This window comes from Vitis riparia, chromosome 14 (genome assembly GCF_004353265.1).
Source record: "Vitis riparia cultivar Riparia Gloire de Montpellier isolate 1030 chromosome 14, EGFV_Vit.rip_1.0, whole genome shotgun sequence".
Taxonomy (NCBI): Eukaryota; Viridiplantae; Streptophyta; class Magnoliopsida; order Vitales; family Vitaceae; genus Vitis; species Vitis riparia.
The window spans coordinates 8071179-8085000 of record NC_048444.1 but is presented as its reverse complement, the minus strand read 5'-3'; the positions used below and the strand labels follow the sequence as shown (position 1 = coordinate 8085000).

Below are 13822 nucleotides of genomic sequence, written 5' to 3'. Positions count from 1 at the left end.
ATTGGCCACATGTTGACTGTGATCCGTGCTCTAATTCCTGTCTTTTCCTCCTCCTGATGTAAACTTGTAAGTTCTCATTAGCAAGTTGTGGGGCTATAGGTTGAATAGGCATGGGAGACTGGATGGTCACAGGAGATGGCTGGACTGATGACGGTATGGGTGTGGACAACTCAGTGGGCGCGAATTGAAGAGGATTTGGTGACTCTGAGTGAAAAGAAGGTACACCCTCAAGAAGAGACTCCCAAACTTGATGTTCATTCATGCTCTCCCCCTGAACATGAGATTTGGGATAGAAGAAGACATGTTCAAAGAAAGAGACGTCCATGGTGGTGTAAAATCTTTTGTTGGTTGGAGAATAGCATTTGTACCCTTTTTGGGTTGGAGAATACCCTAGGAAAATGCACTTATTCGCTCGAGGAGCAAATTTGCTACGATTTTGAGGATACACATGAACGAATGCCGTGCAACCAAATACTTTGAGTGGTAAATCAGAAGAGGCTGCACGGGTGTGAGGAAATTGTTTTAAGAAAAGTTGACGTGGGGATTGAAAGGTAAGCACTCTGGATGGCATACGGTTAATCAAATAAGTAGCTGTGAGAATAGCTTCCCCCCAGAAATAGTTTGGAACATTAGAGGAAAACATATGGCACCGGGCAACCTCCAAGAGATGTCTATTCTTGCGTTCAGCCACCCCATTTTGTTGCGGGGTGTCAACGCAAGAACTTATGTGGATAATGCCGTGATTTTGAAGATAAGTACTGAGACTACTAGTAAAGTATTCCTTTGCATTATCTGACTTGAGGACTTGAATTTTGGAATTGAATTGATTTTGAACCATAAGATGGAAGGTTTGAAAAATGTGCCCGACCTCTGACTTTTCTTTCATAAGGAAAACCCATGTTACCCGTGTATGATCATCAACAAATGTCACAAACCATCGAGTGCCAGAAATATTTTTTATCCGGGAGGGACCCCACACATCACTATGTACTAGAGAGAAAACAGTCGAAGGTTTGTATGGGATTTGAGGATAGACTGTTCGAGTATGCTTTGCAAACTGACAAATTTCACAGTGATAAGATGCTGGATTTTTATTGATAAATAATTTGGGAAACAATTTTGCAAAGTAAACAAAGCTAGGATGACCAAGGCGATAGTGTAACATTATAATCTCACTATCTTTATTGACCTTAGAATTTGACACAGAATTGAAAGACTCTAACATACTCTGAGACTGTACGCAACTTGCTTGAGAGACTTGGTTTGAGAATTGGCCACATGAGAGGAGGTAGAGCCCGGAACACAGTTCAGCACTGCCAATCATCTTCCCCGATTTCAAGTCCTGAAAAACACACAAGTTTGGATAAAATTTAGTAACACATTGGAGATCACGGGCCAATTTGCTAATGGACAAAAGATTACAATCCAAGTTTGGAACATGGAGAACAGAGTCAAGATATAAGTCTTTAGTAAGTTTTATAGAACCTGTCCCGGCAATTTTTGACTTTGAACCATCAGCAATATGGACGGATGAATGACCATTACTTGGCTTGTAATTTTGAAGAATGGTAGCATCTCCTGTCATGTGATCAGAAGCACCTGTGTCCACTATCCACGACTTCATTCCTCCTCGATTAGCAGTGAAGGCTACACCGGTAGTACTGCCACTGCCAACTTGGCTTAATAGTTTCTGTAGCATCTCCATCTGCTCTTTGTTGAATGGACTCGGCTCGGGAACAGAGGTGCTCTCAGAGTTGGCAGCCACATGTGCTCTGCCATCTCTGTTAGACCGTGGCTTTGGTTTCCAATCAGCCGGTTTGCCATGAAGCTTCCAGCAAGTCTCCTTATAATGACCTGGTTTCTTACAATAATCACACCAAGGCCTATCCCGTTTCTGACGATCTCCACCACTACTATTAAATGACCGAGTCGCAAGGGCAGAGGCATCCAATGTTGGGGCAGGTTGCTCTTTGGATCCCATCATCACTTTCTTTCTACTTTCTTCACGCCTAACCTCTGAAAAAGCCTCCCTGAGACTTGGCAGGGGTTTAATGCCCATGATTCGGCCTCTAACATCATCCAATTCCCTGTTTAGTCCTAGGAAAAACTTGAACAGTCTCTTTTGTTCCACAATTTTCCTGTATGTTGCTGCATCATCAGGACATTTCCATGAGTGAGTCTCGAATAAGTCAAGGTGCTGCCAATACCTTGTGAGTGTGTTGTAATACTGAGTAACTGTCTGCTCTCCTTGGCGGAAGTCATGTAGGGCTGATTCAACCTGAAAAAGTTCTGAAATATTTTCAGAACTTGAGTAAGTTTCTTTGGCTGCATCCCATATGTCCTTTGCAGTCCTAAACAGCAAGAAATTTTCACCTATGTCATTGTTCATGGAATTGATAAGCCATGACATGATCATGCTGTTTTCAATCTTCCACTTCCTGAAACCCGGTTCTGTAGTTTCTGGCATGACTGCTTCTCCAGTGAGGTACTCATCCTTTCCTTTACCGCAAATGAACAGCAACACAGATTGTGACCACTGTAAGTAGTTATGGCCATTTAATTTGTGTCCTGTGATGAGAATAGGAGAGGAATCACTACCACCAAGGTTTGGAATTTCAGATCTGCCTCCTAATTCTGGTGACGTGACGCTGGATACTTGTGATGATGCCATTCCGTATTTCGTCATGGACCGGAAAGGTAGAAGAACACTTCCCAAGGCACGTGCAGGGATTGGAGTTGAGGAAAAATAGCCGGAGGACGTCGGAAAAGCTGATCGGAGGGCTCGCGGAGGCAAAAAGACCCCAAAAGAGGCACGTGCAGGGCTTGGATGGCAGAAACAGGTACGTAGGGTGGCTGGTCGGCGTCAGGCGAGCTTGGAGTAGGAAGCGCGTCGCCGGAAAGTGGCTCACGCGCCCTCACACGCCGGCGCGTGAGATGCAGTCGCCGGCCGGAAAAACGCGCGTGGGAGGCGCGTGGATGGTTTTCTGGCTCCGGTGTTTTTGGAAAAGTTGTAGATCTCCTCCAGACGCTCCTTGCGGTGTGAAAAAAACCGTCGCCGAAAAAGTTCGCCGGCGGTGAATGTTTTTCTGACGACGATTCGACCGACCGGAAAGCGTTTTCCCCCTTGGCTCTGAGAACAGGGACTGATGACCGGAATGAGAGATGGTCGGATTGAGAGATGGCCAGAGAGATTTGGCCGGAATGAATGATGGCCTGAATACGAGGTGGCCAGAAGGGATTAGGGTTTCAGAAAACTGGCTCTGATACCATGAAGAATTTCTGAATTCCTTTATTGATTCTTTAGGTACACACCATACACATATATATACACAACTGACTGAATAAGGAAAAATCAATCTAGCTCGATTCTCTCCTAAAATTAGGAAACTGAATCATCCTAAATGATCTCTCCTTCTTTATTCCTAAAATACTTTCCTAAATTAAAAAACCCTAACTTTGAATGCCAAATTTCAACAGATGCAAAGGCCTCCCGAGTCGACTCGCCCTTTGCGCTACCTCTCTGACAGTCTTTTTCTCCGACCACTACGACGGCAACTGTGAACACCCAATCGCCATCCGTCACCTCGAGTAGAGCTGGGAGGACTGACCTGTCTTTCATTGCTATTCTTACCCTCACCTTGCTGAGATCGAACAATTTTAACGTGCACCAATCAATTTCAGTCACCGTCCCCCATTGCTCCACTACTTTCTTCAGGTGTACCTCAGACCAGAGGTGAAATGGTAACCCCCGTAGTTCGATCCAACCTCCTCTGAACTTCCCCTCTATTTCCGCATTTTCCTTTGGCGACCATCTTCTCATCTGTACTGAAATCCATCCCTCAACCCGTAACTTCCTCAAGTCTTGGAGAAGGATAGCTTCCTCTGTTGTTTCGACGAAGAAAACTCCTTTTCCGCCTGAGAATGGTACAATCGTGACTACGCCTTTCTTCCCTAATTTTCTCGCCACCACTCGGCCAACCTCAACCCAGTTAACCCTATCCTCATTGCATTCACACACCACTGCACGCGCCCATCTCCCGACAGGAATAAGGCCGCCTTCTCTTGTTCCTTCGCCACTGACCACTTTCGCAAAAGACCTATGTAAGGGACCCACCTGCCTTTGTGGGAAACCTTCTCCTCTGTGTTGCCTTCCTTTTTCAACTGTATTCGACAAGGGGACCACCAGCATTGAAGACAGTGCACTTCTAATATTCTCCCACCCTCTGCCCTCCTCGCCCTCTGGAATAATCAAACAACAATATCTTTTCTTGGTAGCAAACTCCGAGATTCTTAAGAATCTTCCATGGTCGTTGAAGCCAACTTCCATCAAGTGGGCACAACGTTTTCCCCTGAATTTTCTGTTAAAACCTAGGTTACCCTCCATTTCTATGGCTTTCGTCAAATGTTTGATCATCCACCCGACTGCTTCCTTTTCAAAACCTAAGACGAAATCAGAGCCTCTACTGTGCTCTGTGATCGAACACCAAGTTCCTCCTTTCTCGCCTTCAACTTAACCAAGAAGGTCTTCCTCTCCACGAAAACCTTCACCGACATCCCCCCTGTTTTTGGACTTCTTGAAATTCGGGATACCATTCATTTCCTTGCTTCCTTTTGGGCCTCTTGCACCATAACTTTTAAGGGCATTTCCCTTAATGTGGTTCAACTTGATTGGTTATCGGTGTGTACGTCCAAAGGTTTGGGATAGCAAGGAGAGATTGTTTTGTGTACTTTCCATATGGTGTATAGGTTTGCTTAGTTTTTTGAAGGTTCCTTTTGTTTAGTTCTTTGTTTTTTGGAGGATTTCTCATCCTTCTTTTGTACTTTTTAAATCCTTTTTTAATATATTACATTGTTGTTTCTCATTAAAAAAAAAAAAAATGTTTTCTTCCAGCAGAGACATGGACTTGGTCAAAGGTCCTGCTAGAATGTTTTGAAGGCATACACTGCGTATGACAGAGATGTTGGATATGTTCAGGTTTGAATCTCCTCTATCCCATCACTCTTCTATTTACTGTCTGTAGGATACTGAATGACATTGGATTGGTATTGCTTGAAATGTAGGAATGGAAATTTTTAGATGTTTTTACTTCTTCTTTATACTAGTGAAGAAGATGCATTTTGGTTGATGATTGCATTACTTAAAGGAGATGTTCATGCCACAATGGAAGGATTATATTTGGTAAACTTTCTTCCTTTCGATAGAAATTATTGGTAATCTTTCTGTTTTAACTTTCGAGGAAGTTTGATCTCACTCTAGATGATGAAAAGCTTAAATTATCAGCTGTAAGTGACTAATGTTATGCAACTAATGGAGTTTGGATGCTAGAGTGACTTTGGCTTCCTGTCAAGTTAGGTAGCATGAGATATTTTTTTTTGAGAAATTTTTGCTGAGGTTTCTGAAAGACAAAAACTCCCAATATAGTGTATTGGTTAAAATGATTCATGTGTTCTACCCAAGTAGCTGGAGTAAGTTTTGTTGATGTGAGGTGAGTTGGATTTAGTGTTTTAGAAGAGTGTGGGAAGGAAGGATTGCTGTCTGAAAATCTTCTGTACCTCCCCACTTACAATGTACTGGTAAAGTCCAATGCCACTCTTTGGGAACAATGAAGCTTCATGTGACCTCTCTAGTCCAGGTGCAGTAGTGTGCATCCCCATGACATGTCCAATCACTGTACCTCTCTACCATAACTTCTTTAACAAGACATACCCTTAAGCATGGAAGTGTGGCCCTTTGCTTTTGACTTATTGTGTTCAGTTACATTCCACAATTGTAATTTTTGTATTAACTGAAAAGAATGAACATACCGCGTACGGGGATTTAATTCTAGGATAACAAGAAGTTAAGGGAGATTTGTTGAAGGTTATTAAATTTGAATGGGAAGATCGGTTCCAAAAATGACAGGTGATGATGTTTATAAACTTCTGATGGAAATTTTAAAAAATAACTTTTTCTCTCTTGTATTGATTAAGAAGGATTACATGGTATTTAAAAGAGAACAATTCAACAGTCAAGGATAGGTCATAGCTGAACAATAAGGAAAGAAACAATCCTAGGAATGTTTGCATAATACGCAAGGGAAGGAAATCAAATTAATTTATAGAAATAAATTGATTGATTTTATTGAAGGAAAAAATCAATCATTTGACTAGTTCTATTAAAGGAAGAAATCAATCAATGATTGTATTTGTTTCCATTTACGCTGTCAGACAGCTTGATAGAACCAAATTTCTGAAATTTTAACACTGCCCTTCAAGCTGGTCGTAAATATTCATCATGCCCAGCTGGCTTATCAATTCTTGAAATTATTGTCTTGGTAAGTAAACACTTTGTAAGAACATCCACCAATCAATTTTTTGAAGAAACATGGGACATACAAATTTGACCACCCTATAGTTTCTCCTTAATGAAGTGTCTATTTATTTCCAAATGTTTGGTTATGTCATGCTGAATAGGATTGTGAGCTATGTTGATTGCAGCCTTGTTATCATTATAGAGTCTCATCAAGTTGTTATTGGACTGCTGAATCGTTTTCATTAGAGACTTAAGCCAAAATAGTTCACAAATCCTTAATGTCATTCATTTAAATTCAGCTTTAAAACTTGACCTTGCCACTACTGTTTCTTGCTCTTCTAAGTTACTACGTTACCTCCAATAAAGGTGCAGTATCTAGAGGTAGATCTTCTATCACTTGCTGAGCTTGCCCAGTTAGTGTCAGGGTATGCTTCTATCTCCAAATGATTATTTTTTGCAAAGAGAAGCCCTTTTTCTGGACTGCCCTTAAGGTATTTCAGGATCCTCATTACTGTATTCATGTTATCTTCGTGTGGAGCATACATTAATTGACTAACCACTCTTACTGCAGAGGCATTTCAAGTTTGTGACTTGCATTGATTAGTGTATCACTCGGCCTATAACCCACCATACCTGTCCTTAAGTAGATCCGTAACATACTTTCTTGGTGACAAAAAAATCTCACATCTTAACCTTGCAACCTCTATATCAAGAAAATATCTTAGATTCCCCAAGTCTTTAACCTCAAATTCTTTAGCAAGAGATCCCTTTAGTCTTCCTATTTCAGCAACATTGTTCCCTGGTTGCAACGATATCATACACATAGATAATAAGGATTGTGATCATACCTCCTTTGGTATGCTTATATAACATTGTGTGATTGGTCTGATTTTGAAGATATCCCATCTTTCAAAGGAAGATTGTATATCATTCAAACCAAGCCCTTGGTGTCCCTTTCTATCCAGAAAGGGATTTCTTCAGTTTGCACACTTTTCCTCTAAATTTGATCTCAAATCCCAATGGTGAATTCATAAATATTTCCTCTTCCAATTCTCCATGTAAGAAGTCATTTTTTACATCCAATTGATGTGCTGGTCATTCAAGATTAGAAGCCAAGGATAGTAAGACCCTTATTGTGTTCATCTTAGCAACTGGTGCAAATGTCTTTTAATGGTCAATACCATATGTTTGCATGAAACCATTAGCAACAAATTCATTAGCAACAAATCGAGCCTTGTATCTATTGACAATTCCATCATATTTAAATTTCATTGTGAATACCCATTTGTAACCTACTGTTTTCTTTCTAGGTGGTAGTGTTCCACAAGCTCCTAAGTCTTATTTTTGTCCAAAACATGCATTTCTTTTTGAACCGTCTCTTTCCACCTTGGATCTTCTAGGAGTTTTGGTATAATCTTAGGAGTATTCACACATGAAAGATTGGTATTAAAGGCACTAAAGGATGGATTGAGTTTATTATAAGACACAAACTTGGAAATAAGATGTTGAGTACATGACCTTATACCCTTTCGAATAGCTGTGTGCAAATTAAGATCTGACATGGTTTCTTTAACATGCTCAGAATGGGTAAAGACAGTTTGATTTTCCAGCCCACCATGTTTAGTTCAGACAATTGGCAGGGAGGGATGTTTTCAGCTTCTTTATTCCTCCTAGAGTAAACTTGTAACTCTTTTTCTTGGTCATGATCTCTCAAGTGTCCTTGTTATTTAACTTCCCCTTCACAGAACTCTCCTCAAGTTCAATTTGAAGAGTTTCGCAGGTGACAGATGGAATAGTAGATATGAGTCTCCAGTAGGATTGACCAAAACTGATCTTGTCTCTCACTCTTTCAGTGAGCAGAAGTTTGGGTAAAGTAGGAGTTGCTTTCAAAGAATGTGACATCTATAGAGACAAAAAACCTAGGGGATAGGGGATGGAAGCATTTATGACCCTTTTGTATTGGTAAATATCTGAGGAATATGTAATGGATCAAGGATCTAACTTATTCCTATTCTGGGTATGGACGATAAATGCAGTATAGGAGTGTCAAAGTTAAGAACAGGGGTTGACAATCAATTTATTTCTACAGATTGATTCAATTTCCTTTCCTTGTGTACCATGTAAATATTCATAGATTGTTTCTTTTCTTTTTCTACAGCTATAATCTAATGGTTGGATTTTTTTTTTTTTAAAAGTCATGCAATTCTTCTGAATCAATACAAGAGAGAAGTTTTTTTTTTTTTTTTTCTCGATTTTTATCATAGTGTCCAAGCATCAGTTGGTGGGAGGTCATGTGTTTGAATCTTATCACCACATGTTTATTTTCCCAATTTATTAAGTCCATGTGTAAGATAAAAAAAGAACGGCTCCATGTGAGGGAGGATGTTGGAGAGCATGATATACATTGTGAACCCAAATCCTACAAACTTAAGTTTATAGGAAAATTGGTTGTTCAACAACTTCATAAAATTGAGGCCAAACAATGGATAGGATTTCAAGTCAATTGCTTCTATAATATACTAATAGGTATAGATTTATGGTCAATATCTTAGCACAATTGGTGGATGATAGGATAGTACATAATATATACCAAAAATTAAGAATTGTTTTAGTATCCAATTATTGTCTGGTTTTGGATAGGATTGCATATGTACACCAAAATTAGACAATAAATGTGACTGTATGTTTTGAGTCAGCTGTGGTTCCAAGAAGAAATGAACTAGTATGACCCTTTGGCTTTTCTTTTTATTTGTTTTCTAGGGCCTGCAAGGCTCTGCTATACTCCATAAACATCTGTCAACTTCTTTTGCCCAGATCTAAAGATTCTTATTTTTTTTTTTTTTTGGCCAACATTAATGGAAAATTTAGTCAACAACCTTAGTGACAGGATCTTGCCATGAAAAACTTGGATCCAGTTTAGATTAGATGCCCCCAATATTGTTAATTTCATCACAAAACCCAAACTTAGACTGTAAATTGAAGTTGTCAGATTAGACAAAACCTATGTCTCCTAACTCGATGATCAGTAACTTTTGAGATTGCACCTCCTAGAATGATTTCCAGGAAGGGTTCTAATACTTGTCTCAAGTCATATTTTGACCTTTCCTTGTGCTTCCCTACCATCCTCAAAGTGATAGGTTAAAAATTATCAACAGGAATAGTTCATTAACTGCTCATTACCAAATTTTTCATAAAAAGAAACTGATTTTTTATTGTTATTATTATTTTTTACTTTATTGATTACACTGTGCAAACTTATGCTTTTGTTGTATTATGTGGGTTAAATGCTTATAATTCAAAGATATAGTTCTTGGTTTTTGTGAGAAACATTAATTTAAGCCATTATTATGGGATGTTTGTGCTTGGGGAAACTTATGAAGATTCTAAATTTCTTGCCTTTAAGCTGTTAAGGTCTATTTCTTGTAAGCCACCTTGACAACAATTTTAGCAGAGTTCCTTCCCTGAGGTGCTTTAAGTTTTTAAGTTTTCTGATGTTTTGAACAAGCATTGAACTGGCCATAAGTTCATCATTATGTCAAGCAACTCAAGTATCTTGTCTGTTTGTGATGATTACAGAACATATTCCAGTTCTCTGAATATTATAATTTATGCTTGTGGAGTAGGTGGGGTTGCCTCTGGTACAGCAATACCTTTTTCCGTTTGACAACTTGGTGAGGAAGCTGTTGCCAAAGCTGGGAGAACATTTTAGTCAAGAAGTAATAAGCCCTGGCATGTATGCAAGTCAGTGGTTCATGACTGTTTTCTCATGCCCTTTCCCATTCCATTTGGCTCTTTGAATTTGAGATGCCTTTCTTTATTAGGTGAGTGGTCTAAAAGCACAATAAATTCTCCAATAGGCATGCCATTATTTGGTTCTAAGAACATTTTTATTGCTTGGGCTGGGTGTTAAAATTGTTTTTCAAGTTGGTTTGGCCCTACTGAAGCATTGCCATGTTGACTTAGTATCCCTGGTCTTCATGCCCTTTAGATCCAAATAGTCAGTACCTTTTATGCTTATTGAATGAATAAATTATATTTGATCAGATAAAATTACCTTTCGAGAAACTCATACATGCTTTGCTTAACTTCCCTGAGGATGCAATGAATCCGGGCACACCATTAACAATGGCCTACTCAATCACGGTTCTCTCTCTCTCCCTTTACCTCCTTGGCATCTATAAAAGAAAATTTTGATAATCACTTGCTTACAAATTTGACTAATTTGACTCATGTGCACTGTACTGCAAACAATAAGCATATTAATTCATTGGAATCGCTGCTTCTGTTTTGTATTTTCTGTTTCACAAAATGTTTACATCAGGAGAAATGCACAAATGTTTGAATCAACTGGAACTAATGAGAAATTTCGTAAGAATATTCAAATTATAGAGTTTCTTTGTCTCTGACCAGAATGGTGTTACTTTCATTTAGAATGATTGCTGTGAGTTTCCAAGGACCAAAGAAAACTCTTTTAAAGATATCAAAGAACAAAATAGATCCTTGTGTCATTTATTTTGGAAATTGCATGGGAATCTCATTCCTTCACACTCTTTTGGAATTTAGTTACATAAAAATATTACTGAAAGATCTTGATAATCTTCATGATGTAAAGTGTTAATTTATTTCTGACACAAATTATTATTTGCATTTTATGATAATCATGGGTGAGTTGTGCTTGTATTAACTCATTGTTCTCATAAGGTAATAAACATCAAATAACTTCTTGGTAGAAAAGTGAGCTCAAGCAAGTAGCAACATAATGAGAGACTGCATAGCCTACTAATGGCTGGAACATTTAAGGATTAAGTACCAAGGCATCTAGTCCCTCAACTACACAGGTATTTTGACTCGTACAGAAATGTCCATGGTGCTTCATACCAAGTTACACACACCGTTTTATGATCTGCATTCCTAGATTCAAGCCCTCTTTTTCACTATCTAGATACTTTGGTCCCAACTATTGGGGTTTGTTACACAGCCTTTGTTATGCCAATTCCCTCCCTTCTAGCCATGTTTCCTTTGTGCATAAAGCCATATCCTTGGTTCTTTTCCTATCATTTTGCAGCATTGAACCTACATTTGTGGTTGGTTTGATTTCTCATTGGCATCGGAATGCTTTATGATGCATATAACAAAGCAATCTTAGACAAGTTCCCTACTGTTTGCTGCCAATCAGACCTAAATTTTGCTTGCATTTTCATTACCCTTTATTATTCAAGCAAATGGAAGTTAGGATGACTGTATTATGCCAATGGAAATTAAATCAGCTGTGTTATTGACTTCAAAACCATGTGAATTGTGTTGGACATGAGATGACACCACTAGGCATATGGAATATGCTCATTGCGCTACCCATACATGCATCTAACCAGTAAAACTAGAGTCCCGGTGAGTTGGTTCTTTCCTTGCATAGATTTTTGAAATGATTGATACGGTTTCTTGGTTTATTTTCTTTCCCATCCCAAAACACCACCGCCCCCCACCCCACCCCTTCTTTTTTTTTTATTGATGGATTACCCATCCTTCCTTCTACTTCTTGCTTTTTTATCACTAGATTTTGTCGTTTCCTATCAAAACAGAAAGAATTGGAAGACCACATGAATCTGACTCCAAGATACACCGGTTCCTGTCATACATATTCTTCCTCATTGGTAATTTATTAATGATTCTGATTCACAATTTGTATATATATGTTTTGTTTAGTATCTAAATGACTAGAGGAGCTGAAGTTGGAGTATGAGATGCAAAATGGAAAGCAAGCTTAGTCTGGAGAATCTAGTGGAAAGCAGAAATAGCTGCAGCAAAGATGCTTCTCAACTGGGAAGAGTTAAGCCAAGAAGTCTGAACCACATATATGCTGATTCTTTTGTTCTTTTATCATGTTGTCTTATATTGCACGAGGAAAATGCACATTGAACAAGAAGGTTATCAATGGGGAATTCGCCAAACAGTTTCTTGCATGGATTTATGCTTTAAAATATTATGTGCTATGCAAAATTCCATTTCATATGCTGAAATCGTGTATCAGACAAAGTGAAGTGGTGGAGAGTGTTGTTATCTACTCATCTTGTGATAAGGTGATACCCCTTGATGTAACTCTCTTAGATTTTGGGGATATGGATGAAAATAATTAGGAAGTAGTAGTTGGGTCCCCCTCAAAATCAGTATATAGAGAATGAATGAAGTTATTTAATCATTGCTGACCTGTTTTTCTTACCTAACGGACGGCCTACGATCGAAAGAAGTCAAAAGGGTGGCCCTGGTGACCAGCTCATGCAGGTATGGCGTTCCTATCCTCTCGAGTCCCGACACATTTGCAGGTAAACTTATTAGGCAAGGAGTACGATGCTGCGCATGCATTCTTCCAGTGTTTTTGATTTGATATATACCTCACGGCTCTTTCCCTGATTTGATCTGATGGGCAGCAACACCCCACATTATATGTCCAAAAGGGTTAGCAAATTTGAGGAAATTTGATGATGATAGAAACAATGGTGGTGGGCTACAGCTATACTGGTAGAGGGTAGGCTTGTACCACCTTTCAAGGGAGGCCAGCATTATTTCATACCAAACAGAAAAGTAATCTCCAAAATGCATTTTCAAGGTGCGTCCCAAACACTTCCTTGCTTCAACAAATGGGTGGGTGTTAATTAAGTGGTAAGTCTGATACACCAAACTTTAGTCATGGGTAAAAAGAGAGACTGTTTTTAAATAACGACCCTTTTGGTTGATGTCCTTTTTGAACGTGTGGGTGGGGCACTGGGCACTGGGCACTGGGCACTGGGCGCTGACGATATTGGGTCTGATCCTTTATAGTTTATACCACTAGTAAATAATAATAATGCAGCACTTTCCTGGGGCCGCTGGAAACGAACACAAACTTTGGAAAGGCAAAAAGAGGGCCAGGTCAGGTGAATCCCGTCCACGTGTGGGGTGGTAGAAGTACAAGTGTAGAACTAATATTGCCACCTGTTACAACCCCTTATTTATTTATTTTATTAAATGGAAAGATAGTTTGGTACGTCATTGCTTTTCATGCCACTCCCATTATTTAGTAAAATATCCACCATGCCCTCCTCCGCGGCTCCGCCTACTCGTCGCCCGGCCAGGCATTACTCTCCTCAAATGCCAGCCTGTTCCAATTTGACTTCCAAACTTCTGTAAATTTGCTTAGCCTAATTGGAATTAAGATGGTTATTTTAGAGGTACCATAAATAGTCATCCACTATCCTGCCTAGAAAAGGAAAAAAATAGTAATTACCGTAAAAATAAAAGAAAAAAATTAATTAAAAGATTTTTCTTCCTAAAATAGTCATAGAATTAAATTTTGAGCCTTTTACACTTTGATCATTGATTCTTCATATATTATTTTCTATATTTAATAATATAATAAAATATTTTTATTTATAAATTTAAAATATTTTAGTTATGAATATTATTAACAAAGAAATAAAAAGTAGGTATTGAATTATAGTTATAAATTATAGAACAATTTTTTAAATAATACTAGATATGTGAAGCATTTCATGC

General features: G+C 38.8%; 1 protein-coding gene across 4 annotated transcripts in view; it reads left to right on the top strand.

Moving 5' to 3' along the window:
• Positions 1-12351, top strand: part of LOC117931406 (pentatricopeptide repeat-containing protein At5g38730) — a 28296-nt gene extending 15945 nt beyond the window's left edge. Inside the window, exons 3-6 of one of the 4 annotated variants that reach the window (XM_034852393.1) lie at positions 4892-4975; positions 9916-10113; positions 10994-11130; positions 11996-12351. The gene's annotated coding sequence lies outside the window, so the exon portion shown is untranslated. Of the gene's footprint in view, positions 1-4891; positions 4976-9915; positions 10436-10993; positions 11131-11995 lie in introns of all 4 variants that reach the window. The other 3 variants (XM_034852394.1, XM_034852392.1, XM_034852395.1) reach the window with 3 other exon arrangements.
• The last annotated feature ends 1471 nt before the right edge of the window (positions 12352-13822 follow it).